Below are 24,904 nucleotides of genomic sequence, written 5' to 3'. Positions count from 1 at the left end.
CTGCAATCTGCCAGGTTTGATGAAGTGTGCTTTTCAAGGCAATATTTTTCTCAGTATTCCAAGAAATCCAAAATCAACAATATATGTCTACTTTCTATCTTTCAGTCAATCAATGTGACTGTGTTGAAAATAGAAAATGTTACTTGTTTACATGATATAATGACCTGCCCTTTAAGAAGAGAAAAATGTTATCACTGATTAGTGTTGATTTCAGTGATGGCTTTATATAACTGATGAGGAGAAAGAGGTATCTTCTTCCATGATTATAATATCCCAGAGAGAGCATTAAAATCTAAACTTTTCATGGTTACTGTCTCCAATGGAAGGGTACATTTCATTCAAAGAAAGTTTTCAGTAACATCAGGCTCTTCTGAAAACCCTCTAGGTAAAATGCCCCTTTCCACATGCCATTCCCAGCTGGTCATCCACATTATCCTGAGAAGTTTAAGCCTTTCAAAGTTTTGTTGTAAGTTAATGCCAGCCTCCTCCACAAAGCGCTCACTGGACTTACTCTTTTTGGTGAGGACTATTCAACAACAAAGCCAGAACGAAGTCTGTGACGAGAGAGAGAGCACTCTCTTCTGGGCATAAAGTCACTTCAGTAAATGAGACTGGGCACTGCACACACCACCTCCTCCAGATACACTTTGCTCAGCACCTGCTGGACATTTAAAGGCAAAGGGAAGCCACTGAGGTTGTGAGGGACCAAGAAAAGTAATCAGACTTGCATTTTCAACTGATCCTTCAGCCCTCTCTCTGTGAAGATCTTCCTCCACTGACCAAAACCTTGCTTTCCACTTCTAACTCTCCACCATTCGTGATCAGGTTTGCCTGGTTTTTCAAGGAGCAAACTTCAGAAAGAAAAGTTGTGTTATGCCTTGGTTTACTTCTGCTTGTTGTGCCACAGTTCTTGGGTGGGTTTCATAGCCCATTCAAGGTAAACAGCGTTTCAGTAAACCTGTACCTAACCAGCTTGGTGGTGTCTTTCCTACAGAAGTCGTGTGGTCCTCCTCTTGGATACACGACCCAGGTGGAATGGCTTATGTGCTGTAAGGTGTAAAGGCTCCAGAATGCATGGTGCTAAGATCCTGGGCCTTGGAGTCACCCAGAGCTGACTCATGTCCCAGTCTGACCACTAATAGCTATGTGCCCTTGGGCAAGATACTAACGTGCTTATGTCACAGATATTGCCAGGATTCCTACCCACACAAAGAATAAGTAAAGGCAGTCAGAAAGAAAAAAGAAACCATGTGTTTCACTGAATTCATATCTGTTATATAGTGCAATGTTTTTTCAATCCAAGTTGGATCCTTTAGGAAGATATGGCATCAATTTGGAGGACCATGACTCATATTTTTAAAAAATAAAATAAAACAGAGTAGAAAAGTTCAGAACATAATATAAAATGATAAGGGTGAATATTGTTTCATGTGTGTCCATGAGTATAAAATATAGATTTGGATTCAAATGTAAAATATTTTCTTACTACAGATCACAGTTAAAAACCTGGAAAACCACAAGTGGATCAGTAAAACACCAATATGGTTATTACTAGAGAGAGTGAGGTCAACTACAAAGAGCCTTAAATATACCAGGTTTCCTTTCATCTACTGATTAAAATCTTTCAAAGGATCTAGTAACTTAAGAAACTAAAAAGAATCCAAAATAAGCTACCAAATACTGCTCAATTTAGACATCCAATAAGTAGCTCCTGCTAATCCAAATATTAGTATCACGTATCTTCTCATATAGTAATTTTATAGAGTGCATCTGCAACTTTAAGTCATTAACTCCACTCCTGGGTTTCTACCTACTGAGATGATCTGATGTGCAGACAAGGCTTCAGGTTCAAAGATGTTCATTACTGCATTATTTATAATAGGAAAAGGAAAACAGGAAATAACCTAAATGTCCAGCAATAAGGAACTGAATAACTAGGTGGCAAATTTACTATAAGAAAAACTTTATAGCTGTTAAAAATGATAAATGTTTATAAAATGCTTAATACATTGATAATTGGGGAAATCTTTGCTAAGTGAAAAAGAAGATACAAAATTTATATGCAGTATCACCACAATTATATTTTATATAGATTGGGGGGAGCAGTTTGCTGTTTCAGTAATAGTAGTTTTCTTTTAAGCAAATCCAGCTTCTTACAATACTAGAAGAAATTACACATAAATACTCACAGAATATTCTCCTTGTATAAGTAGAATAAATATTCTCCTTGTATAAGGCAAGCTATAGGAACTTTTCCTTTTGTTTTTAACTTTTATGTATTTTCCAATTTTTCTCTAATGGGCATATTATACATTCAAAATGGAGATAATGATATACCAAACTTCCCTTTTTAAGTATACCAATGCCACAAGGTTTATAAATTCTACCATTAAGTTTTCAACCTCAAAGAACAAAGAAATTTATTCCAAAATAGCAGAAATGTCAGTAAGAACTTCAAACCATGAAATGGGAAGACAAACATTAAAAATTAAATAAGGTTGAAATTTATTTATCTCTGAATAAGAATACTGCTTCATTCTAAGATAAGCAGGGTTATGCTTTATTTAAGGCAGACCACCCCAATATTACTATTGATCTGATATGATCTAAAAAGCTACTCTGATGTCTGAATACAAGGGAAGAAATCCGTATTTCATGTCTCATTTCTGCAGCATTTAATCTAAAGGTATATTCAGAGATGCACAAAATTCATAGGACAACTAATAATCACTCTGAGCTCCAAATGTAGAATGAAGTACAAACTGTCATAGGATGATATTTTCAACATGCTCACAAACAGTTTACATCTCCAATAGGTAGTCATTATTTACCATCTTTTCTCTGACACTCAACAGGACAAGTTCTACCCTATTCCTTCACTTGCACCCATATTCATTAATTCATGCAGGAACACAGAGAAAATTATTAAACTAACAAAGTATTACTTGGATCTTGGCATACATTACTATTTGAACTATTAAAGAAAAAGGGGAACAGGGTCTTATTAAATACTTCACTATAATACAAAGTTGAAATAGAAGTATGAATAAAAGCTCAATGTTGCTGACATTCAAGTCACCATGGAATGGACTCAAGTGTTCCACAGAGCAATGTGTGTTGCTGGCTTGGGGTGAACAGTGGGAAGGAGACGGTGTGCTGCCCAGACAATTCCCCAGGAGGAGTCCATAACCCAGGCAGTCAGCAATCTCACACTGAGCTGCACTGTTCTTGGGAGTGAAGGACAAGAGCCCCAAGCCTGCCCCCAGGTAACAGGTCAAGGCTGGGCTGACCCAAAAACTAGAAGGGACTAGTTTCAGGATGCTCTTTGGTGTCTCTGTGTCTGTTCTCAACCTATATGGCAAACTTTTACTTCTCAAATCTAACCACTTCAGTTGAGTGTCATACAGAATTATTCCTCACAAAGGCTAAAAAAAAGAAGAACCAAATCAAACAAAACTTGCTTGGAAAATTACTCTGGTTTCACTTGTTCAGCACAGCCTTTAGTCTGGCTATACTCTGATATCAAGAGAATCTGTGTTAATCACTGATTTTCTAGTTATTTTAAGAAGAAATGGAAAATTACCACCTCATTCTAAGTCTGAGGCACTTGGTAACATTTATAATTTCCCAAGTATGCACACAAAAAGCTAAGAATACAGCCAGCTCTAAGCCTACCAAAGAAAACAACTACACCCAAGCAGCTGATCAATCTGTGATGAACAAACCATGTTTCTTCTCTCCTCCTCTCTACTTCTAATTCACTTTTATATAAGGAAGGAGAAGTATGGGAAGAAGATTATTTCACAATTTATAAAACATACATGGTCTCAGTGTTCTTTAAGTCATCCTTCCCAAGAGTACCTCCTCTGCAGGGAAATTTCATGTTTATTCTGTAAACACACTTTAAAAAGAATACTAACTTGTGTAGAAAATTTGTTAGCTGGTGTGTAAACATGCAATAAATAAACTAAAAAAAAAAAGAAACTGGAGATCATTATTGCAAGAAACATTTTTAATAAATTTAATAAATGAATGGAAGAGTTTAATTCTAAAACCAAAAGATTTTATAGTAGAATCCCCCCACCCCCAACTCACCCTTTTTAAACAAAGGAGTAAAGTCCCAGAGGAAGTAATCTCTACAAGGTCCCAGTTAAGTGACACAGATGCCTTGGCTCCCAGCCCAATGCTCTAGCATACTCGGCGCCCTTTAGCAACACAATCTACTTTAGACAAGAAATTTGACCCCTTGCATTTAATAGTGTCCTGCTCCAAAACGGAGGAGAGAAAATTTTTAAATTAAGTAAAAAAAAAAAAAAAAAAAAAGTTAAAAAAAAATCTACCAGACCTTATTAAGAAATACTGATCTACAAAGGGTAAAAAATAAAAACCAATAATATCACCATCCCCCTTGAGTACTCATTTCCAGTATTCAGAATATAAAGCAGCAGCTCTAGAACTATGAAATCCTGACAAGGTATTCTTCCTAATACACTACAGAAATCTTTCACAGAATAATCCCTTAATCCCTGTTTATCTCAGTCAATTCAAGAAACCTACAACTCTGTCCCTTAACATCTGTCTCAGTCAATTCAAGAAACCTACAGGCTGTCCCTTAACATCCCAATTCTTACCCTCAAAAGGCTCTGCAACTCCCAAAACCCTTCTTTCTGAAACTCACAGTTATCCTCCGCAAAATACGCTATATCCGCCACACTCAGTGTTCCCTGCACCTCCCTGCTCTGAGGACACCACTTCTCTACACTGTCTGGTATTCTTCTCTCAAACTACACTGCCACATTCACACCATGACTCATTTTCCCTACGGGCCATGCTCATCACTTTCTCTCCCACGTTAAAAATCAAGGTAAGTGACCCTGCCACTGTTCTGCCCTCTACCCTTGACCTGTCTGCCATGACCATGTCCTCACCCTACCCTGGCCTTCTGTCTCCACAGTCATACACCTTGTAGTAACCAATGACGACACTCCCTGACCTCAAAGCTAAGCAGTCCCCTCCAACCATCATCATCCCAGCTCACTTACTCTGGTATTCCAACCCCAGTTCCAATCAATTCTTCAACCCATCAAGACCATACACAATGAATCTACTACCTTTTTGCTCCCTAATCCCTTCTGTGCCCTCACTTCCCTCTTTATCCAACTCAGAGTTAATGAGTCATTAATGTAGTGGCTCCCTGGTATAGAGTTTGTCATCACACCCCTCCATCCCTCTACAGAACTCATTGGTAAACCCCAAAGGAGGTTAAATTCAACTCTTCATGCTCTCCGTATCTGCCCCAGTGGCTGTACCCAGCTGGAGAAACATGCACAGTCATGTGACTGGTCCCACTCTTAATTCTTGACAAACCTCCAGTGGGCCCTTGGTGTTGCTACACAGCCCCTCTCTATTTGCAGAGTCCTTGCCCTCCCTCTCCTCAAACTCCTACCACCCTTCTCACACTTAACTTGCTGCCCATCCAGCTGAGAAGACAGCCTGGAGAAGCACTGTACCCACTCCCGCCTCCACTCTGCCTACCCACCTGCCTCTGCCCCTCAAACACTTCCACCCTCTGGTTCCTACTAAGACACACGCTTTACTCCTTCCCAAGGCTGACCACCCCCCACCCCATCTCTCATCTCAGGTTACCACACCGGCAACTCCTCTTCATTTTCCCTTGCTCCTTCTTCATCTCTCCTCCCCAGGACTCAGGACTTAATCCTTATACCTCAGTCCTTTCCCTTTCTACATAAACTAGCCTACTTGGTAATCTCAGCCACCAGACTCTAAATAGCCTCAACATGCAATGACTTCCACATGTTGTCCCCTGCACTGATCTCTCTCTCCTGAACCCCCACACTGACCATTTTACAACCTTGACTACCTACTGCATCAATCAAAATTAACATGTTCAAAACCTACTCCCCTTCCAGTCTTTCCCAACTCACCAGATGGTAGCTCCACCCCTTAAAGGATGCAGACATGGACTCATGTTCCACTCCTGTTTCCCACACCCACACATCCAATACATTAGCAAATCTGGTCAGCCACACCTAGGATGTAACCACTCCTTACTACTCATGCTGCTGCAACCCATCATCTCTCCCAGATCTCATGCTTCTGCCCTTGACTCCTCCACAGCAGCCAGAGGAATCCTGTCAAAACCTAATTTGGAGCATGTCTACTCAAACCCTGAAATGGCACCTATCTCAGAGTACCACTGAGAAAGTCCTCACAATGGCCCTAAGGTGAAACATGCTCTGCCCCTGCTGCCCCTGCAACCTAGCTCTCAGGGTCCCACTTGCTCCCTCTGCTCTCATACATGAGCCATCTTGGTGCTCCTCAAACCTACCAGGCACACACCCATTATGCCTAGAAGGTTTCTCCCCCAGATAGCCACATGGCTCATTCCCCCACAGCTCTCAGGTCTCTGCTCAACAATGTCACCTCACATAAGAATAACATCATAATAACAGTTTATATAAACATTATCACAATAATACCTAAGACACAGCGGCTATGAATCAGGCACTGTTCTACGAATTTTATGTATATTAACTTATTTGTTGTTTAATACAATTCATTTAATGGTATTATCATTCTCATTTTACCAACAAGGAAACAAACATGCAGAAATTAAAGAGCTTGCCAAAGTCACACAGCTAGTAAGTGCTGGAGGATGGATGTATTGCAGCTCCAGTGGTTCACTGCCTTTCCCTGGCGGCAGAGGTGCTCTCCTCCACAAGCTACAGGACGGGAGCAATGGGCTGGAGGCAAGCTGAGCACAGAAGCAGAGACGTGGAACAAGTGGCATTTCGGGGAGGAGAACATGAGCAAGTAGGTATACCATGAGCAGCCAAGTGCTGCACCAGACACCTTTATCAAAGGAAATCCAGGGATCAACCTACACATTTTGGTTAAAAACATATCATTTGTTTCTTGCCTGTTATTTCCTTATAAACCATCAGTGATTACAGCCACATCTTCCAATAAAATTATAGACCAAGCACAAATAGCCAACATTTGCAAAATATATTGAGCAAACCAGTGAACAGCAACCACATAATACCCAAAAACTCCCCAAAGTGTCACACGTGCTCATTACTTCTGGCATTACATGGCATATATGCTATATGCTACATGGCATAAATGCTATACTTGGGTTATTATTTATAAATCTTTCAAGGTACTTAAATGACACTGCTAAAAAACTTTAAGTAACACCTAAAACTCATAACACTTTAGAAATTAAGATTTTATTTACATGACTTTCAATCTTGCTAGATTTTCTTAACAAACAGAACTGTGTGGCTAAAAATCCATAAGAGAAACAACTGAGATGATGAGGATGATCATTAACATCTGAAGAACCAGAGCAATGTTTCCTATCATCTGCTTTTAAGTATAAATAAAAATATCTCTCTGGTTTACCATGTTTTCACCAGTAAAGCACATCCATCTCAGTCTGTCCTGGGCCCAGCAAGCTGGTGCCAAGGAGGCTGGACACAAATGGACCACTGCTCTCCAGCAATAGAGACCCTTGCAAAGAAGGGAAGCCACTCATGAAAGACAACTTGATATAACATTGTAATTCCTGTTCATGAGTTTTATGTTCAAAATATACATTATACATGGCAACTGTACGCTACCAAGCCTTTACTAAAATTTTCTGTATTTAGGGGGGGAAACTCCACATTTTTCCAGTAAGCATATTTGTCCAGTGCCTAAATCAGAGATAACACTTTAGAGATTTATTAGACTTGTTAAGTATTTTGAAAAGAATTTTGAACCTCACTGATCTGTTATCTCACTTCTCAGACAATAAGTAACAGAGTATTACACTGTGGCATCAAATATTGGTTAAAAGTATATCATTGCTTTCTTGCCTGTTATTTCCTTATCAGACTATATGATTACAGCCACATTTATTTCAAAAAGGTCTAAACTGCCATCATTTCCTTTCACCTTTTCTGCTCACCAGTACCCACCAACAGAGATCAATATCTAAAAAAAAAGTTGTATTTAAGTCTTCAGTATAGTACAATCCCAAATTTTCTCCCATGAGACACATAACCACAAAAGGTGGAGGAGACTTTCTGATTGTTTCTTAATAGAGCTTCCCAAAGACCTTTTCCTATGAGAGTAAAGGCTAAGTACAACCCATAAAACATGAAATATTTACAAGCAAAAGCACCTACTGCCTTCAACTGATTGTCAAATAGTTCAGGGAAAAAAAACAGTATGTATGAAGAAAATAATAAAGCAAATGTGGCAAAATGTGAACTGTTGACTACAGGTGAAGTTAGTGCTTCTAGTCCAATCTGAAGTTTGAAATTGTTTGCAAATAAAACATTAAAGAAGATGTATCAGCAGGTTTACTACACAGAAGAAAAGTTATTTAAGATATGAACTATCTCCCACACACATTCCACACCTTTTCTTCCCTCTGGTTTCCACCCTGACTACCTCCTTTCCTAATCAAGCTTCTATGAAAAGTAGTCTGTCACCTCCTACACCCTGCTCCAAGTAGCTTCAAAACATGGCTTCTGTCTCCTCTCAAGTGAAACTGTTCTCACCAGAGTCATCAACGACTTCCTAGTTCCCAAATCTGCCAACAAATTTCAGCTCTAACTGCACTCCATCTTTTCTGGTAGGGATGTAGATTTAACTCCTCCTTCTAAGCTCAATGTCTCCATGCAGTTTTCTTCCTCTGACCCTTACATTTTGCTCTTTCATATAAGATTGCCCCAACTTGTGTCAATTCTTCATGCACTGCCTTGAGAAGCTCTTGAGGATCCCACAGGCTCAGTGGGAATGAGTGGTGATCATTTAGCAATGTCTACAGTGGGGAGAGAGTGGGAGGTAAGAGTGGAGGAGGAGCAGCGTGTCTCCTGGAATCTGACATCCCTTCCTGCTCTACCTACATTTGATTTCTTGCTCTACATGCTCCGTTATGTGAAGTTATTTCCTGCTACAATTGCAACTGCTTATTTACAATACCTGCCAAATTTTATCTTTTAAGGCATTCTTCTCCACTGATTTCCAGACCTGTACTGCCAACCACCCATGGGTGGTTGCATTTACTGTCCCAGAGGTGTGAACTCATCCACCACCAAAATGCACCCTTTATTCCAAAACCACAAACTGAGTTAAGTGGCACTGCTAGTCACCTTCTTGTCCAACCAAAGCACAAACCTAAACATTTCCCAGGATCCTTCACATGTCCAAATCCAGTCAGTTCTCCCACTGAACTGTATTTAGAAGGTCCTCTCTCATCTGCATCATTACTTCCACCACCTTAAGTCCTCATCATCTGTCACTTGGACTACTGCAGTATACTCCTAATTCCTCTCTCTACCTTTTGTCTCCTCCATCCCCAAACCTACTCCCCACACCGCTTTCTTAGGATTATCTTTTAAAAATACAAATCTAACTTAATTTGTAAAAAAACCCCAAAACCTATAAAACAAAAATACATGAAATGAAGGGGAAAAGTAGCAGGTCATGGCCCCATCCCACAGTCCTCTAGTTTCTCACCACCCATCATCAGTGAGGCTGACATTCCTCCCTGGGGCCCCTCCCAGCTTCATTTACTCACAGTCTGTATGTTCCAAACATGACAATGTCTTTTGTTCCCAAAAGAATCATGTTGTTTCATACCTCTGTACTTCAAATGGTTTTCTTTAGTCAGTCCTTGTCCTACAGGCAAACTCCTATTTGTCTTTTAAAACTATGTTCAAATGTCAAGTCCTATAAGTAGGCCTTCCTAACTCCCACCAAAGAACCTGCTATGCAAATGATTTTAGATGTCTCTGGTCATGTTATTTCAAAACCTTTTAATTATAAAACCATCTCTCTAGGGGCGCCTGGGTGGCGCAGTCGGTTAAGCGTCCGACTTCAGCCAGGTCACGATCTTGCGGTCCGTGAGTTCGAGCCCCGCGTCAGGCTCTGGGCTGATGGCTCGGAGCCTGGAGCCTGTTTCCAATTCTGTGTCTCCCTCTCTCTCTGCCCCTCCCCCGTTCATGCTCTGTCTCTCTCTGTCCCAAAAATAAAATAAAAACGTTGAAAAAAAATTAAAAAAAAAAAAACCATCTCTCTCCCCATACTGATTATGCCTGATGCATAATTGATGGCTAATAAACTGAATTAATTTTATGTCCTTTTAATGACTCACATTGCTTCTGCTTCAAAGTTCTAAGTTTAACATTCAAGGTTACCAGTAATTTGTCCCTTATTTATTTCTATTATGTATATACCTACATCTTCCACTTCTACCAAACTGATGTACTCATTCATGAACCACCCCTAAATGGTCAGCAAACTTTCCCCATAAAGGTCTAGATAGTAAATATTTTAGACTTTGTGGACCATGCAGTCTCCATAGAAACTACTCAACTCTGCACTGCAGAGCAAAAGCAGCCAAAGACGAACTGTAAATGATAGTCGTCACTTCAAGCAGCATAGTCTGCCCTATGCTAATTTTCACCCCAGGTTTGTTCACACTATTCTTCTAGCCTAGAGAGCCTTGTTTTCTCTCTTCTGTATGCCTACCTGAGTTCTGCTCAAACCCAACTCTGATCTAGTGCCTTTACTCAGAGACCTTACATGATGCTCCTTTCTCTACATTTCCTCAGTACTTAAAATAACAGCTCATTTGATATTTAACCTCTGCCATCCAGTGAACATAGAGCCATTTATTTCTCTGATTTACCACCATGAGCCTTGAAGGGCAACAAGCCCTGACTTCAAGGTCTGCAAAGGCCCAACCCTAGCCCATGACCCTATACATAACGAGAATGTTAACACTCTCTGCCAGTCACGTAGGGTAACTGACATTTCTATCCCATGTGTTATGCCCAGGTACACTCTCACTATTGCTTTATTCTTCAGACATTGAAACTGTTCTTCAAAATCCCATTTCTTTATAACTATTTCACCATTTTATATGTTTTCTATCTAAACTATAACTGAAAACTTTCCCTTTCATATATTCTTTTATAAGGTTGAGTATTTTCTTAAGTGTGATCATCTTAAATCCTAATCCCAAGTTTATTTTCCAGAGAAACACATTTTCTTTTATTTTACAATGAGTCAAAGGTAAAAAGCTTCATTAACTGAATTAACTTTATTAAAGGAACCTATACTTTAAAATAAGGTACACCAGTACCAACTGAAGTACCTACTGCTTTTTTCCATTTACAAGCCCAATTTCTAAGCTAACGTCGTGTTAACGGAGCACTAAAATTAAGAAAACAAGTGTACAAAATGCAGATACACAGGAAAAGAAACCCTGTGTCATTTTCTAAGGCCACAAGCACATAACATCTGGGAAAGCTCTTATTCTTCTTGTCAATGTCCCTGCCAGAGTAAAAGTAATTTTAAAAAAGACTGTTTCTGCTGCTTTGCTAACAATAGCTTAAAAGCCAACTTGTTCTCCACTTACAATGGCTCCATTCTGCAACATGGTAAAACAGGCTGTATTCAGAAGGAAGAGGCTAAAACACCTGTCAGTGCTGCAGAATCTCCCCCACCCCCACCACTCCACCTCACCCTCAAACCACAACATTCCCCATGGGGAAAGGTCATGCAAAGAGAACAAGAGCCCATCTTCTGAAGTGTAAGATATTATTGAGTATGTTTTTGCTCAGGCTATTTTATAATTGTAGCACTTGGAAATCAGAATTAAGTTTCTGTATTAAACTTCTACTACTAGATTCTATGTCCCTTTAGCAAGAGGAAAGCGTCTATAAAGCTGAGATTTTCAAAAATTTTATATTTCAAGCAATTTAGTCAGTATAATCTTAACATATCCCTTTCTTTAATAAAGATGAGGGAGTAAAAAAGAAGAAAATTTATCGTCTTTGATTTTTTATTACAGGCCTGGTCTCAAGTAAATATTCTATATGCATGCTATTCATTTCATTCTAGCTCCCTGAGAGACTCCTCCTTTCTATTTCCAGCAAATGGGGTCTTGTCAGGGAGGTGCTGTTAACAACACAGAATGAACTCTGGATTGGCAACGATGATACTCTCAGCTGGAGAAAAATCACACCATTTCTCAATGCCTCAATGCCTCGGTCCCATGGCTGTATAACAGAAGAGCAGCTGTCCTTTAACAACCTCATGTGAACACAAAGCAAATCAAATGATATGTAAAAAGAGAGGTCTTAAAATAATGACGCTACATGAAAATCTATACATATTTCAGCTTAGTTAATTTATAAGTTAGGCAATCTCTCTAATAGCATAATTAACAAGTATTATTAACAAATGTATGTAATGTTTATGAGAAGTCAAAAATAACAAGGGACTGGAGTCCTAGTGTACTCAACTACATATAGGTCATTCTCCTTTGGAATTTGCTTCAAGCTCCATCATTTCTGCTACCCAGGGTCTCTATATTTCCAAAAGTCGGAAGGCCTTTTTTTTTTCCTTGAGGTCTTTTTTTCCCTTCCTACAGGCAACTGCCACTATTGGAGATGTTCCAAGGCGCAACTGTGCAAAAACAAGATGCCAAAGACAGGGGCCTAGAACACTGGTATAGCTGCGCTAAGAAACCTCAAAGCTTATTGGAGGACATCTAGGAAAGAACCATCTGGAGGAGACATGGGAAGTAAAAGTCCAGGGCAAGTGTAGGCAAATCCTGCCCCAAGTTGTTTTTGTAAGTAAAGTTCTACTGGAACTCAGCCAGGCCTATTCATTTGCCATGGTGACCTCTGTACTACTATGGCAGAGCTGAGCAGCTGAGACAGAAATCATGTTGGCCTTTCCAGGAACAGTCCACTGACTGTTGGTCTAGAGCTAAAGTAAAAGGCCAATGCTGAACACTGGGAACCACTTGGATACAGGAAGTACAGATGTCATTCCCCAGGAAAAGAAGAATGTCTGAGGTAAGTTAATTTTCAAGAGGCATACAGGAAAAAGTAAGCACAGACCACCCCAGAAGCTCTAGAAATAGTCCCACGTTCTCTCCCTCCTGCCTCCCAGTAATACCCTTCTACAGCTGCTCTCTTCTAAGCAGAATCATAAGCAGATTAGCTCTTATAAGAAAAACCACAAGAAATGGAAAATAATTGTGTTTGGCTTTCTGAAAATGATTGTTTCTTTAAAAAAATAAACAAACAATATTATTCCATCCTTTTTATCCATGTATGGAAGAAATATAAGGATAAATCATTTATTCAAGAGTCTCCTACTCTATTAATGATAATCATCTCAAAAAATGTTCAACACTTAAAAGCGTTTAAGGGGTGCCTGGGTGGCTCAGTCGGTTAAGCATCTGACTTCAGCTCAGGTCATGATGTCACAGTTCATGGGTTAGAGCACCATGTCAGGCTTTGCACCGACAGCTCAGAGCCTGGACCCTGCTTCAGATTCTGTGTTTCCCTCTCTCCCTTTGCCCCTCCCCTGCTTGTGTGTGCTCTTTCTCAAAAATAAATAAACATTTTTAAAAAAGAAAGTGTTTGAAAAGCATTTATATAACCTAAATATATACTTAAAAATAATTCATGCACTTTGCTCTCATGAGAACATGTTTATGTCCTCATGCCCTACCATTTGCCTTTCCTTTGTACACAATGATAACACAGATAGGGTGTGTGTTGATATGTTCTGCATATTGTGGAAGTTAATAAAGTTCTAATGCAGTTAGTTAAAGCAACCTTATAAAAGTAGTTTATTTTTTTAAGTAGTTATTTTTGTCCCCATTTCACAAAAAGGAGAACTCCATAAATGTAATTTCAACAATGTAAACAAATATATTAGAAAAACCAAACTGGGAGGAAATAAAATGTTAAAAGTGATATTCTGAGGGATATGGGGCTTCAGAGTGAATATTTTTTTCTTCTTTATATTCGTATCCAATTTTTAAATTCTCTGTTGAGCATTTATTATTACTATAAACAGAAACAAATAAATAATTTTTCAAAGCAATATTTTTAGAAGTACAATCATTCAGACCAGTTGAAGGTCAGAGAAAATAGTTTCATACATTTCAATGAAGGCTGATGGTCACTCTGTATTTGAGCACAATTAAATAACTGCCGAATCATCAAAGAGAGTTGAATCCTGTATAAAAGACACTGCATTAGAAAACAAGAAAGCCCATCATACATACCATAGATGTGTTTACTTTCAGAACCAGAATGGACCTTAGAGATCATTGGGTCCAACTTACTTTACAGATGGACAAACTGAGGCCTTTCCCAAGGATATGCCAAAAAAAAGAAAAAAAAAGTTCTTTTGACTATACCATATTAGAAAGATTTCTATCAAGTATAGGCAAAATTAAAAGTTTCAATCTTTAAAGTTGTTAAAGTGGTAAGCTTCAAGTCTTAGGAAAGTCACATGTATGTAATTTACTTCATTCCCCAATTACGCCAATAAATAAGACATTTCTCATTATTTCTGAGTGGCTATAAAAATAAAAGGCAATGACTACATCATTGTCTTTATAAACATTTCACTACATCTTATTCAGCCTCTACTGCAAGGCTGCCTGTCCACCATGGTTAATTTCTAGATTTGTTGCTAGAGCTTAGAACAGCATCTGTGCCATTTTCTAAGCTAAAGACAATCATTTGTTTCAATGCTAGCTACTCTTTCTTTTCCTTTCTTGGCAAAACTGGATCTGTGGCTACTAATACAGAGATCTGGATTTTGTAATTCTGTTCTACAATCACCTTTAGTGACAAAGTAAGGAAGTTAGCATTTGTTTTCCACCCTTCACTCCTTAACACACACACACACACACACACACACACACACACACACACACCCTTTTCCTGTTTCTAACATGTGTAACATGCAACCACAAAGTGATTTCAGTTTATGGTTCAGTTATAGGTGGGCATGCTTGCCAAAGATTAATCATTATGGTATTATCTCTGCAGATGTGAGGGTAGCATTCTCAAACCGCTGAATTCTGAGCATCTACCTTAAAGAGAATAAGGAAACCCCACAGGATTATTTTAAACAGTTCTCTCAAGAAATTCAGACCATATTCTATCACAGTAAGCAGTAGGAAATCCTGAGCCATTCTTCAGAGGCTTGAAAATGAGCAAGAAATTTTCCCTAACCAAAGTAATAAACAAAGAACATCTCCATGAATACCTATAAGAACCTAAAGAAAACTGCAATCACAAAACTAACTTTAGCAGGAATAACTCTTTTAAGATCATCCAGTTTAATCCCTTCCATCTGTAGATGGTCAAAAAGCACGTGACAGCAGCCCCTGGTCATATAGCCAGCGAGTGACAAGGCGGGGGAGGAGGGACCAGGGCTTCTATATACCAAAACTAGCACTTTGTCTTCCACATATGCAGCCTGGAGATTCCAAAAATCCAGCTTCCAAAGACAAAGGTACAAGGTAGACTACAATAGGGAAGACTGTATCATGATGGGGAAGGGGAGAGTGGCATGCTACTCACGGGTGCACTCAGCAAGCACCTTGTATCATCTGTCCCTGGTGGATTCCCTCTTCCTTCTGCTCCTAGTTGGGAAGAGAGGATGGGAATGTAGGAACCTCAGGCCCATGGAAAGTCAAATAAGGACACCCAGAAGATGACTTTCCTGGTCACAAAAGACCATTCGGAGTGCCTCTCTAATTCTCCCACCAGGGCACTTCAATCAAATCAGATAAGTCATGGGATTTGGACACCTTAGAACATTCTACTTTTAAAAATCCCCAAGTTGGTCCAGGCACTCTAATATACTGCTGGTGGGAAATGTAAACTTCTGGGTGGGGAATTTGAAAATACCTAACAAAATCAAAATGCATATGCTACTTCCACTTTCAGGAAGATGGAATGAATGTATTTTCCCCTACTTTTCCTGCTAAATACAAAAAAAAATCCCTGGACATTACATATAAAACAAACATAAGAAGACTCTGAAAGGTGGAGAGAACAAAGCAGATTGGCTAGAAATATCAGGACCAGAGGAGTAACACACAGTGGTGGGTTCTGTGATTTTTTTTTTCTTTTTACCTCTTACAGCTGAGACTTGGAGCTGAAGAAGCTGGTAAGTGGCAAAAGGAAGAAATGCAGACCAACAAAAACCTGCTGTCTCTAGATAAAACACAAAGGTACCCATCTAGTAAGACACGAAACTTTTAAACAATAACCACTCTACTCCAGACAAACACCTCAGAAAAGAGTGTGGCCCCAGCTCCACTCATACCAACAAAGGCTAAGTAAGAAGCTAAATGTCTACCCTCAAGAGGCAGCTACAAGGTGCCCCAACACCCCCACCACAGTAGGGTCAGAGAAGGCCAAGTAGGGAGCTAGCTGGGACTTCCATTGCCCACTGACCAGTAATAAAACTCCCTCAACAGCAGTAATAGAGAGCCCCCCACCTCAAACACTCCCTTTAGGTATCAACAGAACCTGAACTTCTACCCCTATCAGACAATAACAAGGCATTGCCCCTTCTGTCTCCTATCAGTGCAATGTTATAAAATAGCTAAAGGAGAAGGTTTAGAAAAGAGCCAGGGTCTTAAAGCATGATAAGAAAACCAGGTTTCAATCAAAAAATCACTCATCATACCAAGAAGCTGGAAGATCTCAAACTGAAAAAAAAAAAAAAAAAGAAAAAGAAAATCAATATATGCCAAAACTAGGATGACACTGTCTCTGCATTATTAGAAATAGTATTAGGGGCGCCTGGGTGGCCCAGTCAGTTAAGCATCCGACTTTGGCTCAGGTCATGATCTTGTGGTTCATGAGTTCAAGCCCTGCATCGGGCATCTGTGCTGATGGCTCAGAGCCTGGAGCCTGTTTCAGATTCTGTGTCTCCCTCTCTCTCTGACCCTCCCCCGTTCATACTCTGTCTCTCTCTGTCTCAAAAATGAATAAACCTTAAAAAAAAAAAAGAAATAGTATTAGAATTATCTGACAAAATTTTAAAGTAGCCACGATCAAATTCAACAATCAGTTATGAACACACTTGAAACAAATGCAAAACTAGAAAGCAGTAGCACAAAAAAACCGGAGTCTCAGATCAGACACAGAAAAAGGAGAACCAAATGGAAAATTTAGAGCTGAAAAATACAACACCCAAAACAAAAAGCTCAGTCGATGGGCTCAACAGCAGAATGGAGGAAACAGAAGAAAGAATCAGTGAACCAGGGGGAAAAAGAAAAAAGAGAGAGCAAAAGAAATTATCCAACCTCAACAAAAGAGAAAAATGGAGAAACAGATTGGAATTTTTTAAAAAATCTATATCAAAAACAAAAACAAAACAAGTAGAGCCAATAGGAACTTTTGACAAAAGATCTAATATCCATGTTTCTGAAATCCCAGGAGAAGAGACAGAACTTGAAAAGTACTTGAAAAAGTAACAGCTGAGCAGTTCCCAAATTTGGCTGGCAAGAAACATAAACCTACAGACTCAAGCTGAGTGAATCCTAAACAGAATAAACCAAAGAAATTCACATCAATACTTAACTTCTAAAAACTAGAGACAAAGAAAACTTAAAAAACAAATTTAACGTTTACATATTTTTGAGAGATAGAGACAGAGAGACAGAGCACAAGTGGCAGAAGGGCAGAGAGAGAGGAGACACAGCATCGAAAGTGGGCTGCAGGCTCTGAGCGGTCAGCACAGAGCCTGACACGGGGCTCAAACTCATAAACCGTGAGATCATGACCTGAGTCGAAGTCGGATGTTTAACCGACTAAGCCACCCAGGTGCCCCTAAAGAAAACTTCTTGAAAGCAGCCAGAGAAAAATGACACCCACCTATAAAGGAAAAACAAAAACAAACTTTCTCATCAGAAGAAAGTAGCACAACTGTTAACAGGTGCTAAAAGAACTGTCTACCCAGAATCTTATACTCAGCAAAAATATCCTTCAGGAATGAAGAGGAAATCACATGAAAACTAAGAGAATTTGTTGCTACCAGACCTACCCTGAAAGAACGGCTAACAACAAAGGAAACACAAAGGAAATGACAAAAGTAAAAACCAACTTTGGAACATCAGGAATGAAAAAAGAATAGGGTATGCAAAAATATGATAAATACAAAAGGCTTTCCTTCTTCTCTGAATTTTCTAAATTATACTTGACAGTTGAAGCCAAAAGTGTAACACTATCTGATGTGGTTATGAATGTAGGTAGGGGCAATATTTCAATTATGCAGGTTGTAACAAATGACCTGTTACTTACAAGGATAGTCACTGAATAACAACAAAACTCTGGAAACAACTTTAATGTCCACTAACAGAAGACTGGTTAAATAAACAATGGTACAGTTGTACAATAAAATGTTACATAACTGTTAAAAAGAATAAGTTAGAAATTTACATTCTGGATACAAGAAGAACCCTAAGGTAGACTGTCCTGGAAAATAAGCAGGCCAAGGCAGTGTGTATTATGCTGTCATTTGTGTGAAGATAAATACACACTTTATATCAATATATCTATAAATGCAGAGACTGCCTGTGGAGAGCTACAGAGAAGCTGGTAAGAGTGCTTGCTTACAGAGAACTGGCATCTATGGAGCAGAGGAGGCTTTGGGGCAAATGGGACAATTTTCTCCATTTACTATTTTCATTCCTTTCCATTTTTTTATTATCTAAATTTAATACTTTGTAAGAGAAAGTAAAAAATTCTCAAACTGAAGACAAGACCTAGAAGGATTCATCTAAAGCTAGGAAGGAACTTACTTAAACACAGCTACAGATTTTATAAACCCTGAACTTACCAAGCAAATTCTTGCTATATGGATATCTAGCTTCATTTAAAAGAATATTTTTAATAGTCAAATAATAACTGAACTAAAAAGTATGCTAGAGGTGTACCTGGGCGGCTCAGTTGGTTGAGCGTCCGACTTCAGCTCAGGTCATGATCTCACAGCCTGTGAGTTCGAGTCCCATATCAGGCTCTGTCCTGACAGCTCAGAGCCCGGAGCCTGCTTTGGATTCTGCGTCTCCCTCTCTCTCTCTGCCCCTCCCCTGCTCATGCTCTGTATCTCTCTCTCTCTCAAAAATAAATAAAAACATTCTTAAAAATTTTTTTTAAAAAGTATGCTATAAATGTTGAGCCTAATACCACAACTATAAGAAAGACATTTCAAAGGATCAGGTCTTTATCTGAAGACACAGGACAAACAGGACATAAAACCCTCACCTGTTTTGATAGTTCAAACCCAGTTCCATCAAGTCACACCAAATATAGAGCTTTTATAAACAGGCATTTTAAATTATGAACCTGTAAACCAGGTCACTGATAGGGAAGAAATGAAAAAAAAAAATTAACTCATTTTAAGCTTTCTGAAAATTCCATTTTCATCAAATGGACAGACATCAAAACTGGTACAAGTTTTAAAACCTCAGAAACATCACAATCATCACAATACATCTCTCCTTGGAGCAAGGCTCAAGCTGAGATGTGACATGGGCTAATACACTGCACACTCAGGTGAAGCCAGATTCCCTCATGGTCACCCCACTATAGACCAACTGGAAACTCTTCAGCCAAGTTGGGAGGTAAAGTGAGAAATGGCAGCAGTGGACAAGGCCATGGTGAAGAGAGTCAGAAGCGAGACTGGAGTGATGCCTGTGCTGGGTTCTGACAAAAGGAAGGCAGGGGGAGTATCAGACTCTAGAGCAGCCAATGCTTTGTGCCTCAGGACAATCTTCTTAGATATGTGTTAAAGAACAGGGAGACAGGGAATGCAAGCTCGTGCAGCCACTCTGGAAAACAGTATGGAGTTTCCTCCAAAAACTAAAAATAGAACTACCCTACGACCCAGCAATTGCACTACTAGGCATTTATCCACGGGATACAGGTGTGCTGTTTCGAAGGAACACACGCACCCCCATGTTTATAGCAGCACTATCAACAATAGCCAAAATATGGAAAGAGCCCAAATGTCTATCGATGGATGAATGGATAAAGATGTAGTATATGTGTGTATGTGTGTGTGTAGTATATGTATGTGTGTGTGTGTATACACACACACACACACACACACACACACACACACACAAAATGGAGTATTCCTCGGCAATCAAAAAGAATGAAACCACGTGGATGGAGCTGGAAGATATTATGCTAAGTGAAATTAGTCAGAAACAGACAAATATCATATGACTTCACTCATATGAGGACTTTAAGATACAAAACAGATGAACATAAGGGAAGGGAAGCAAAAGTAATACAAAAACAGGGAGGGGGACAAAACATAAGAGACTCTTAAATATGGAGAACAAACAGAGGATTACTGGAGGGGATGTGGGGGGGAGGGTGGGCTAAATGGGTAAGGGACACTAAGAAATCTACTCCTGAAATCATTGTTGCACTATATGCTAACTAATTTGGATGTAAATTTTAAAAAATAATAAATTTTTTTTTAATTTTTTTTTCAACGTTTATTTATTTTTGGGACAGAGAGAGACAGAGCATGAACGGGGGAGGGGCAGAGAGAGAGGGAGACACAGAATCGGAAACAGGCTCCAGGCTCTGAGCCATCAGCCCAGAGCCCGACGCGGGGCTCGAACTCACGGACCGCGAGATCGTGACCTGGCTGAAGTCGGACGCTAAACCAACTGCGCCACCCAGGCGCCCCTAAAATTTTTTAAAAAAAGAGAGATTCCATGTTAAAAGATATTTGCAAATGACATATCGGATAAAGGGTTAGTATACAAAATCTATAAAGAACTCACCAAACTCCATACCCGAAAAACAAATAATCCAGTGAAGAAACGGGCAGAAGACATGAATAGACACTTCTCTAAAGAAGACATCCAGATGGCCAACTGGCACATGAAAAGATGCTCAACGTCACCCCTCATCAGGGAAATACAAATCAAAACCACACTGTGATACCACCTCACGCCAGTCAGAGTGGCTAAAATGAACAAATAGGAGACTATAGACACTGGAGACGATGTGGAGAAATGGGAACCTTCTTGCACAGTTGGTAGGAATGCAAACTGGTACAGCCGCTCTGGAAAACAGTGTGGAGGTTCCTCAAAAAATTAAAAATAGACCTACCCTATGACCCAGCAATAGCACTGCTAGGAATTTACCTAAGGGATACAGGAGTGCTGATGCATAGGGGCACTTGTACCCCAATGTTTATAGCAGCACTTTCAACAATAGCCAAATTATGGAAAGAGCCTAAATGTCCATCAACTGATGAATGGATAAAGAAGATGTGGTTTATATATACAATGGAATACTACGTGGCAATGAGAAAGAATGAAATCTGGCCATTTGTAGCAAAGTGGATGGAACTGGACAGGGTTATGCTAAATGAAGTAAGTCAGGCAGAGAAAGACAGATACAATATGTTTTCACTCATATGTGGATCCTGAGAAACTCAACAAAAGACCAGGGGGGAGGGGAAGGGGGAAAAAAAAGTTACAGAAAGGGAGGGAGCCAAACCATAAGAGACTCTTAAATACTGAGAACAAACTGAGGGTTATGCAGGGGGGTGGGGGAGAGGGGAAAGTGGGTGATGGGAATTGAGCGGGCGATGGGAACTGAGTGGGCGATTTTGGGATGAGCACTGGGTGTTGTATGGAAACCAATTTGACAATAAATTACATATTTAAAAAAAAAAAAAAAAGAACAGGGAGACATATTGAGAATTAACTTACCTTGGAAAGAGTTACTTTGTGAGCACTGTGTCCCACCATCAGACATACCTTTCAAAAACTCTGTATTCTCCAAAAGTCAATGTTCCTGGTGTGGCATTCTAGGCCCTGCTCCCTTGACCCTAAACAAAACTTCCCAAGCTCCCATCCCACTATTGCCCTCCCCTGTCCTTCATGCCCACTCTCTCAAACTGGGCTGATGTGCTGACCCTGCTCCTCCCCCCCCCCCCCCCCCACCTCTCCAGTTCCCATCTATGCATTCCTCTGTCCACCTGATATGGGCTCTTATCCACTATCCAGAGTGTATCCTTTGTAATTCAGTTTATGTCTCCCTCACTTTTTAAAATTCTTGCTGACCACCTCCACCTATAATGAGCTTTCTGATTCAGAATGCTAAGAGGAACTATACATCATCATTATTACTATGGTAATATGCAAGGAACTTAAACATCTTACTGACCATTGTGTGCCAGATATTATCTCACTCAATCCTCACCCAAACCTACCAATTGATACCTACATAGCATAAATGAAGAAGATGAGGCTCAAGGAGGTTAGGAAGGACACCTTAGTATAAGTCCACATACTCCTAAATATAAAAGCTTTTGGCTATACCAACAATTCAAAGTTTGTCACTGAAATATTCTAATGAGCAAAAAAAAGTAAGTCAACAAATAACTCAGGAAGGGCACAGAGATATAATGGCAGGTTGACCATGTCATATTATCTTTAATATAAGGAAAAATGCTGCATTCTATGAATACAATGTGCATTTGCTTATTTTAGTATAAAAATAATCCTTCGGGGGTGCCTGGGTGGCTCAGTCAGTTAAGCGTCCAACTCTTGGTTTCAGCTCAGGTCATGATCTCACAGTTTGGTTCGAGCCCCATGTTGGGCTCTGTGCTGAAAGCATGGAGCCTGCTTAAGGTTTCTCTCCCTCTCTCTCTGCCCCTCCCTGGTTTGGTCTCTCTCAAATAATTAAATAAATAATCTTTTTAATAATAATCTTTCACATTACTTACCCTCAGGCAGAACCAGTCCTACATGCACGTGGGCCATATGGCCTAGAGTATAGCCCTGTCTGAGACCCCCTAGGCTACACTGCTTCCCAAGGGTATGCAGGCTTATTCTGCACACTGGACTTAACCCTTTATAAGGGGCCTCTGTGTACATTCTATCTTATTTCACCTTCACAATAAGGCTGTGAATAGGTAGAGTGGATGTTATTTCCATTATTTTACAAATGTGGAAACAAATTACCAGGGAGGTGAGCATTTTATCTAAGGGTTCTGCAGCTACTAAATGCCCTGGCCAGGATGGGCACATGGCACTTCTGACTCCTATTCCTGTAATATTTGTTTCCAACCTTTCTCCTCCATTTACTTGCCTTCAACAGACAGTGTCCCTCCATCTCTGGGACATGTACATATCAATGTCTCATTTCCCCATGCCGTTAGAGCCTGTGAAGAAAGGGGGCTGGGTTTTCTCCTTCAGCACCTCTCCCCCTGACTCTCCTTCACCAGCCCACCATCCTTCAGCACTGCAGATAGAGAATTCTGTTCATTTACATTCTAAAATTAAGTTTGGGCGGGGAGAACATAGAAGATAATACATTAAAAGGCAAAAAGGAAGACTAAGGGGCACAAAGTGAAGAAAAGGGGAAACGAGAACCAATAAATCAGATAGCAGGTAACTGTATACCCCCAAGTAACAGCCATAGTTATGAACAGTAAATTTGCCTAGACTTGGCTAAAAAGTACATTCTCAGGACTGCAATATAAAGGAAACAGGAAGAATCATTCCAAAGACAGCTACGTGTTGACTTCATTCAAAGCATGCCTGGGATTAGAAAGTAATACTTCATTAGCAGAAAAGGGATTCTTTTTCTTAAACTTAAAAAAAAAAAAATTTGAGGGGCGCCTGGGTGGCTCGGTCGGTTAAGCGGCTGACTTTGGCTCAGGTCATGATCTCGCGGTCCATGAGTTCGAGCCCCACGTCAGGCTCTGTGCTGACAGCTCAGAGCCTGGAGCCTGTTTCAGATTCTGTGTCTCCCTCTTTCTGACCCTCCCCCGTTCATGCTCTGTCTCTCTCTGTCTCAAAAATAAATAAAGGTTAAAAAAAATTTTTTTTTAAAAAAAAGAAAAAAAATTTGACAAATAGTCACATCAGGACAAAGAATAAACACAGGAAATAAAGTTCAACATTAATCCATTTGTCTTTGTTGACTTTTTAAAAAACCATTTGCCAAATAGTGCAAGTCCCTAAAATTGAACACTCATTTGAATAGTTTTAATCCCACCAATGAAGACAGGGTAAAACTCTCCAGGCAACGGCCAGTCTCCTTCCACCTTGTGGACATGCTACTCAACAGTCTGCCCAGCTGAGCCTTCATTGAGGGTCGTGGGAGTCATAACTAATTCATGAGGGTATAAAAATTACATAGCCATTGCTTTTCCCTGAACTTGTTATGCCCAAATCCCCTATTCAGACAGAGAGAAACAACATAATAACACATGGCACCAGGCCAGTCTTTTCGAGACTTGCCTTTGTAGGGGAAAAATCCAAACCCATAATGGGAGCCCACATCAGAATCACATTATCAACTTGGGCTGCACCTTCCTTCATGATTCATGTCACTTAAAATACTCTAAAGAGAATTAATTAACAAAAGTTTATTCTCTAGCTAAAAAAAAAAAAATTCACAAGCAGCCACCCTCCTTCCCTCTCTTGTCTACTCACAAGAGTGTGAATATGACTGATGACACTTTGTAGCACTCCAATTTACTGTCAAGGAAATATTGCCAATACCAGTCAAATTCTCAGAATAAAAGGCATCACTGTCAAAAACTACCATTTCTGAAGACAGCAGAGCTAAGAGAATATATATATCATATATTGGATATACATCAGAAAATCTGGATATCTTTTTATCCATAACAGTTAACATCATCTGCTTAATTATTCTACTTTGCTTCTCTTCTTTGACAATAGATGTGTTTTACTATTTGACAAAAACCTGTCAGACAACTACATTGATATGAGATTTCCTTATAGTTAAAGGTTAAAAAGAAACTGAAAAAGTGTTTCATTAACTAAATAAAAAATAAGGCAAAAAAATAAATTTAAAAGCTGAGAAAAGAGTAAAGGGAAAATTATTTTCTTTCATTCAAAGGTCTCACAGTAGAAGGGGGGGCAGAGATAATCGGGGGGGGGGCACTTTAGCTGACATAATGTAAAGAGAAGCTATGTTCATATCCCTGTCCCAAAGTGAATCCTCATTCAGGAGGTAAGACCAAGGTACTCATG

The 24,904-nt window shown here is 39.6% G+C and overlaps 1 protein-coding gene across 4 annotated transcripts in view; it reads right to left on the bottom strand.

Moving 5' to 3' along the window:
• The window catches only part of CCNY (cyclin Y), a 319,192-nt gene that overhangs the window by 111,985 nt on the left and 182,303 nt on the right, over positions 1-24,904 (bottom strand). Inside the window, exon 1 of one of the 4 annotated variants that reach the window (XM_047867576.1) lies at positions 512-606. The exons of the other annotated variants lie outside the window; for them this stretch is intronic. The gene's annotated coding sequence lies outside the window, so the exon portion shown is untranslated. Of the gene's footprint in view, positions 1-511; positions 607-24,904 lie in introns of those variants that run through there. 4 annotated transcript variants of the gene reach the window in all.

This window comes from Prionailurus viverrinus, chromosome B4, assembly GCF_022837055.1.
Source record: "Prionailurus viverrinus isolate Anna chromosome B4, UM_Priviv_1.0, whole genome shotgun sequence".
Taxonomy (NCBI): Eukaryota; Metazoa; Chordata; class Mammalia; order Carnivora; family Felidae; genus Prionailurus; species Prionailurus viverrinus.
Note: the sequence above shows the minus strand (reverse complement) of the source record. Positions and strands in the feature narration are given on the sequence as shown.